General features: G+C 46.5%; 1 pseudogene; it reads left to right on the plus strand.

Annotated features, from left to right (window-relative positions):
- Positions 1-658: 658 nt before the first annotated feature.
- Positions 659-1,417, plus strand: LOC114897256 (annotated as a pseudogene).
- Positions 1,418-7,955: the final 6,538 nt, after the last annotated feature.

Here is a 7,955-nt window from a genome sequence, read left to right on the forward strand (position 1 = left end):
AAAAAAAAAAAATCTTTAAAACAAACAAACAAATCAAAGCTCTTTTCCAAAGCAGAGATCCAGACTGAGAAGAAACAGATAGAAGCAGAATCCAAACTGAGCAGGATAAGGAGAGTAGAAGCAAAGGAAAGAAAGGTCCAGATAAAAGCAGAGGGGGGGTTTCCCTGGTGGCACAGTGGTTAAGAATATGCCTGCCAATGCAAGGGATAGGGGTTCGAGACCTGGTCCAAGAAGATCCCACATGCCGCAGAGCAACTAAGCCCGTGTGCCACAACTACTGAGCCTGTGCTCTAGAGCCCGCGAGCCACAACTACTGAGCCCATGTGCCACAACTACTGAAGCCTGCACACCTGGAGCTCGTGCTCCACAACAAGAGAAGCCACCACAATGAGAAGCTCGCACACCACAACCAAGAGTAGGCCCTGCTCGCCACAACTAGAGAAAGCCCGCGCACAGCAATGAAGACCCAACACAGCCATAAATAAATAAATAAATAAATTTTTAATTTTAAAAATTAAAAAAAAATAATGCAGAAGAGGGGAAGCGAATAGTCAGATCTCCAAGAGTGTGAGGCCATGCTTTTAATCATTTTGTGAAAACAACGTAAGAGGGAGCTATAGGGAGAAGGGACCAGAGGCTTATCTTGGGATCTGACAAGATGGCCGGGCTGCCCCATGGGATTATCAAGGAAACCCAGCATTTGCTGGTTGGACCAGTTCCCAGCATCAAAGCAGAACCAGATGAGAGCAACACGCATTATTTTCATGTGGTCCTTGCTGGCCCCCAGGGTTCCCCCTTTGAGATGGGGACTTTTTTTTTTTAATTAATTAATTTATTTATTTATGGCTGTGTTGGGTCTTCATTTCTGTGCGAGGGCTTTCTCCAGTTGAGGCAAGCGGGGGCCACTCTTCATCGAGGTGCACAGGCCTCTCACTATCGCGGCCTCTCTTGTTGCGGAGCACAGGCTCCAGACGCGCAGGCTCAGTAGTTGTGGCTCACAGTCCCAGCCGCTCCACAGCATTTGGGATCCTCCCAGACCAGGGCTCGAACCCGTGTCCCCTGCATTGGCAGGCGGATTCTCAACCACTGTGCCACCAGGGAAGCCCGAGGTGGGAACTTTTGAACTTGAACTCTTCCTTCCAGATGAATACCCAGTGGCAGCCCCTGAAGTATGTTTCATGACCAGAATTTGTCATCCTAATGTAGACAAGTTGGGAAGAATATGTTTAGATATTTTGAGTGGTCCCCAGCACTGCAGATCCGCACAGTTCTGCTATTGATCAAGCCTTTGTTAAATGCTTCCAATCCAGCTGATCCATTAGCAAATGATGAGTCGGAGCAGTGGAAGAGCAACAAAGCCCAAGCCATAGAAACAGCTAGAGCATGGACTAGGCTATATGCCACGAATAATGTTTAAATCGATTTGATCATCAGGTGTGCATCACTTCTCCTGTTCTGCCAAGACTTCTTCCTTTTTTGTTTCCATTTAATGGGCATAGTCTTAGAAACACTGCAGAATAAAAGCCATTAGCATTTATTACGTTAGCAAATCTAGGTCTTGTCCTGATCCACTGCTGTAAAACACGAGCAGAGGCTAGAAGTATCATCTGGATTACTGCGAAACATTTAGAAACAGTGGCCCCTCTCTGCTTTTATTCGTTTCCCCCATCAAGGTTTAAGTATAAAGCACTGTGAATGAAGAGAGTTGTCAGGGTTAGCTGCAGGGATGTGGGTGTTTTCTTTATTATTTTTTTTTGGGGGGGAGGTAGTTTTATGTTTATTTTATGGGCTCCTTTCCCTCTTTTTATGATGATCTAATTGCACTGGTTAAAAGCAGCTAACCAGTTCTTTAGAATATGCTCTCTATTTATTCAGATGCTGTAGATGGACAAGCTTCATTGTTTGAACCAACACGGGAACATTAAACAAACATCACAGCCCTCACTAATAACATTGTGACTTTGCTGTCAAGTGTAAAATTCTCCCTTCAAGTAAAAGCTTATGAACATTTTGTATGGTTTGTCTGGAAACTTCTGTAAATCTTATGTTTCAGTAAAATATTTTTTGTTATTCTAAAAAAAAAAACCAGGGAACTCTACAGGGATGAAGCCAAAAAAGCTATTCTGACACACATTTACATGCTAAAAGCAAGAAAAATGCATTGCAGATAAAAAGTGAGCAACAGAAAAAAAAAAAACCAATCAAATCCCATAAGAAGATAATTCTGAGGAAACAGAAGAATGGGGAGTATTATATGTATATATAATAATATAGAAGAACCAGAGAATAAATATCCCCCCAGACAATAAAACACACCAGAAAGACATGCATACAAGAGATAGAAGTTATAATCCAATATTAAAAAGCAAGCTAAAATGTATTATGAAAATGATAAAAATTATTAAAGAAAAGCATAAATTAAAATTAGAAAATCTTATAAATGAGGTGACTAGAGAATAGGAAGCTTTGAAAAGAGAAGTGACAGAACTTGGGACATAACTAGAAAAAAGAAAAAAATCTTTTAAAAATGAAGACCAAAATAGAAGGAACACAAGAAAGAACAAACACAATAATGTCTTAAGATAAAGACAAGGTGGAAAGGAAGACATATTTTAAAAACTATTTTAAAAGAGATAATAAGGACTGAAAGAAAAACGATAGATGTAAAAGATAAAGCAAAGAAGATACAACATATGTATAATAATGGACTTTTCAAGAAAGTCCATGAAAGCAAAGGAAAAGAACAAAGACTAAAATATATAATTCAAGAGAACATTCCTGAAATAAAAGAATTTGTGACTACGTAGTGTAGGAGCATACCATGATCCTAGAGAAAGTAACGTATATGGCCAATTTCAAGATATAGCCTGGTAAAATTATTGGACTTTATGAAAAAATTATTTTAGGCATCCTGGCAAAAAGACCAAGTTACTTAAAAGGGAAATATAACCACATCATCATACGACTTTTTGATAGCAATTCTTCATGCCAGAAGACAATGGAATAACATATCCAACACATTCAAACAATATGTCACAGATTTTACATCAACCTAATAAACCTCTATGTAAAAAGACCATAGAAAAATGTTATGAACATGATAACTTGGGGAATACTGTCCTACAAGCCCTTCCTGAGGGGCCATCTAAGGAATAAGCTTTCCCAAAACACTGGAAGGGCATGATGGACTAATAGGGACCAAATTTACCCTTCCACCTTGAACACCCAAAATACAAAACAAAATGTGTGAAACTGGTTTTCAGACATTTAAACCATCAACCAGCCCTGTGACGAGGGACAAGTACTAACCTCTCTAAGTTCCCAGTTTCCTCTTCTATGAAAGGAAAGACTTGGCTGTCCTAACTTCATATGGTTGTTGTGAGACAAAAATCAGATTATACATGTCGTGTGCTTACCATAGGCCCTGGCAGGGTTCTGGGTACCTAGTAGATATTAGTTTTATCCTTACTCTGCAGGCTGAGGAGATAGGAGGGTCACAGATACTAAGTAACTCGCCAAGGACATACAGCTAGAAAGTGGCAACACCCATGCTCCTGGCATGGTCTCTTTCTGTCTGGTCCACAAGGAGACTGCACACAATTTTACCACATGCCCGAGTGAGGTTCAGATAGGCTTTGTCTTTTGCATTCCTTGCTCACCAATATTTAAAGCCTGGCCTGAGAAAGACAAGCTGGCACAGGAAATTAAGAAAAAGTGTCAGAGAATTTCCCGTCTTGACTATTCATCTTTTCATCTAGGCTGCCCTGGACATCAGAGCAGGAGAATGACCAGAACCAAGTAGGGTCATAAATAAGGAACAAATTAGTAGAACAAATAAACTGATAAATGAATGAACAGACAATTAGCCCAGACACTGCAACATTATCCAGGGTCCAGATCCAAAGTGATGTTGGCTATGGCCCAGCATAGTGACAACTTCCAATGCCATGGCGATCCTGGGGAATTTTTCTTCTCTGCTCTTCAAGGAAGTTTGACCTCTCCATGATACGTGGGGACATTTCCAATGTCAGAAATTATAACCAACTGTAAAACATGTATTAAATCCAGGCAACAACCATCTCTGTTGTATAAACATGTCAGGAAGGAAAGTGACTGCCCAGAGATGCTGGCTGTAAAATCCAAGGCCAGACCCAGCTCTACCCTGTTCTGCCGCCTGTCCCAGCTCCTGGGAGGTGCCTCTGGCTTTTTCATGCACTAAGACTTTATGGGAATGACTCAGATTCCCGCCCCTTCCCTAGAACCATCAGTACTGAAAGACTCACGTAGTCACCCTTGAACCCAACTGCGCCAAACTGATAATAATTATTTACCTACGTGCTGCCGGGGAAATCAAAAAACAGCAAGTTCCTTCATCTGTCGTGTGCAGATGTTTTCTTTTTGCCCCAAACCAAGGGCTGGAAATCCAAAGAGAGGGGAAAACCATCTTCTTTCTTAAGTAACTCAGCTCCAGAAGGGTGTCCAGCCCTCCAGGCACACCCCTCCCCACTTTGGTTTTCTTATTATTCGTGAGTTCACGGGAGCAGCCCTTTCACTTTCCTTCAAGAATGTTTCCTTTGTATCCACAATGTGGCTAACTGTGGCACAAGGCCCCTGGCTTCCGGCCTGTCTCGGCTTCCGACATGCCTTCCTCACTAAGCTTCCTTTCTAGTGTTTTATTTGACTCCCCCTTTCACTTCGAGGCCACTGTAAGGTTATTAATTGGCCTAATTTCAATATTGTTGTGTGTCAGGGAACAGGTAGGACCAAGAAGACGGAGAGAGATTGGGGAACAGCCAGTGGGTGGAGCAGTCAGAACACACACGTTTATAGATTACGTTTGCCATCTTATATGGGCATGGTTCACGGTGCCCCAACCAATTACACTAGTAACATCAAAGACCACTGATCACAGATCACCATAACAAATATAATAATGATGAAAAAGTTTGAAATATTGCAAAGATTACCAAAATGTGACACGGAGGCATGAACTGAGCAAATACTGTTGGAAAAATGGCAGCACCAATAGTCTTGTTTGACACGGGGTTGCCACAAACATTCAATTTATTTTTTAAAAAGCACACGAGGGCTTCCCTGGTGGCGCAGTGGTTGAGAGTCCGCCTGCCGATGCAGGGGACACGGGTTCGTGCCCCGGTCCGGGAAGATCCCACATGCCGCGGAGCGGCTGGGCCCGTGAGCCATGGCCGCTGAGCCTGCGCGTCTGGAGCCTGTGCTCCGCAACGGGAGAGGCCACGACAGTGAGAGGCCCGCGGACCGCCAAAAAAAAAAGCACAGTAAAACAAAGTACGCCTGTACTATGCACTGGATGCTGTGAGGGATAAAAAGATGAAAAATACAAAGTCTTATGCCTCAAGGAACTCATGCTTTTTTCTGGGAGAGGAAATATAAACCTTGGGAAACTTCAACCAAGAAACAAGATTAAAAAAAATTTTTTTTTCTTCCAGGTTAATTGAGATATCATTGACATACAGCACTGTATACGTTTAAGGTGTACAGCATAATGAGTTGACTTACAGATGTCATGAAATGATTATCAAGGTCAGTTCAGTGAACATCCACCATCTCATACACATATAAAATTAAAGAAATAGAAAAAAATATTTTTCCTTGTGATGAGAACTCTTAGGATTTACCCTCTTAACAACTTTCATACATAACACACAGCAGTGTTCATTAAATTAACCATGGTGTACATGCCCACGGGGAGGCATTCGGTGGGCGATACATCAGGGTGGAAGGCAGCATTTCTGCCCCCAGGGGGTGTAATCCGTTTGAGGGAAAGAGTATTTGCTCGCCTGGAACAGTTGGTATCATGCAAGGCAAATATGTGTGTTGAGTGAACAACAGAGACCTGACCCAACTCTGGCTGCCAGGGAGCTCAGAATTGGCAGGAAGGTGGGAGAACAAAGCTCAGGAAGTGGGCAGGCGCCAAAGGAGGCCAGGAGCGAAAAGCAGAGCCAAGTCACAGCCCCAGGTGCCCTGGGCAAGGTCCACCCCACCACGGCTGGCCTGCAGGACTACTGCTCACAGACGCAGCCATGGGGAACAGAGTCCAACTCTCCCTTTGAGTGATGTCACCGCTTAAGATTCTGAGCCCTGGATGGGAGTGTCCTTTTGGCCAAGCCTGGTCAATATGCCCAGGAACTAGGTGAGGGTACACCTGCCCCCTTTCACAGCGGGCGGTTTATTTCCTGCCAGTATCACATTAAAGGGGTTTTCCTCTCAAATAGGGCGAGGGGCAAGTCTGCTGGACAGTCCACTTCCCACCCCAATAACAGTGTCCCCTGCAGTGCTTAAGAGCTAAAGAGAATGGCCTAGAGGCCGTGGGATCTAGTTGTCTAGAGGAGGGGCCCAGGCCAGCGCTGGAAGGACTCAAGAGGGCTTCGTGGAAGAGGTGTGTCTTGACGTTGGCCTCCCAGAGAGGATGTGGCCCCTGTTCTGTCCGTGATGCTTGGCCTGACCTAGAGAGTCACCTTGCAGGGTCTCTGTGTCATGGTCACAAGTCCCCCAGCCCCCGGCACTGGGCTGAGAGCCAGGCCTGCCCAGCCTCCAGCTTCACGGGCTCCATTTCACAGATGAGGAAACTGAAGCTTAGAAAGTCACGTGCGTTGGATAGAGGAGGCTGACGTGGGAACCCAGGCCTGTGCGACCAGGCCCCCCCAACCCTTTGCCCGAAGCCTGACGCCTCCCAGCACACTGAGAGGTAGCAGGGACACTGCACTTCATTCCGGCTCCATGTTTTTCTCAGGAGTTCCTGCATCCTTCACACCAACCCTATGAGACCGCGAGGGCCACGTGATTAGCCTGTTGAGTAGCTGAGGAGCCCGAGGCCAAGGTCAGCCAGCTTTCAGGACCTGGTGAAGGCTCTCTACCCTGATCCAGCCCAAGAGCTACCTTCCTCCCCATGACCCTGTCGCTGGAGGCTGTGGGGAGAGCGGCTTGGGGAACAGATCCCACGACGCTGTGCCTGTCCACGTGGTGTGAGCCACACCTAGCCCGCCCCCAGAACCCGTGGTTGAAAGTGCAGAGGGGACCCGTCTAGGGGAACAATGCGTATTGATGATTCTGGTAGCGGCAGGTGGCAGGCGCCCGAGGCAGTTTGGTCTGGGGTTTGGGGTAGGTTTTACTTGGATGCCGAAGCCCAGTTACTCATCATTCTTGCTCTAGGCCCCTGGGCTACCCGAGATCCAGTGGGAACAGCTCCACAGCCCAGGACGTGGGCTGTCCGCTCCCCAGCCCCCGGCCCCTCTCCTCCCGGGACTGACTCATGTCACGGCACTGGCTGGGACTGGGCTGGCCTGACACCCCTCCAAAGGCTGGGACGGGGGCCTGGACACTGGGCTCCGACCTCCTATAGCCCTGGAGCGGGGTGGGGGGCATCCTTCTTTATATGGGGTGCACACACCTGAGAACTTTCCAGAGAGGGCTGTCTTCATGCTCCATTCCTGGCCACCTATCTGTCGCTCCAAAAACTCTCTCTATATAACACACACACACACACACACACACACACACACACACACACACTCTACATTTATACCCAGAGCCAGGCAACCTTCTTTCTGCCTGTCACCTGCCAGGGACCGTGGTCACCTCAGTGGTCTGTCAAGTGATCTCACGCCAGTCCCCAGCCACCAAGGCATGGCCTTTCACGTCCCCTCTCAATGTCCCCAGCTGTATGATAAGGAGACCGGACACATCAGCCACTTTGTCTGCACAGCTCTCTGGACCTCACCTGCCTCTTGATCCAGCCACCTGGGTACCTCTGCGGGGACCAGCTCTGAGTTTTCGTCCACTGAGCACACCTTGCCTGGCAGACACGCAGTGACAACAGGAAAGGGTGGGATACAGGGGCCTGAGGATAAATCTCCCTCCTCCCTCCCCCAGGCAGAGTGTGTGCGGCTCTCAGAGCCAGGACCCAGCGGTCTGCCATC

The sequence above is a fragment of the Monodon monoceros genome, unplaced genomic scaffold, assembly GCF_005190385.1.
Source record: "Monodon monoceros isolate NGI ecotype Baffin Bay Population unplaced genomic scaffold, NGI_Narwhal_1 Super_Scaffold_16, whole genome shotgun sequence".
Taxonomy (NCBI): domain Eukaryota; kingdom Metazoa; phylum Chordata; class Mammalia; order Artiodactyla; family Monodontidae; genus Monodon; species Monodon monoceros.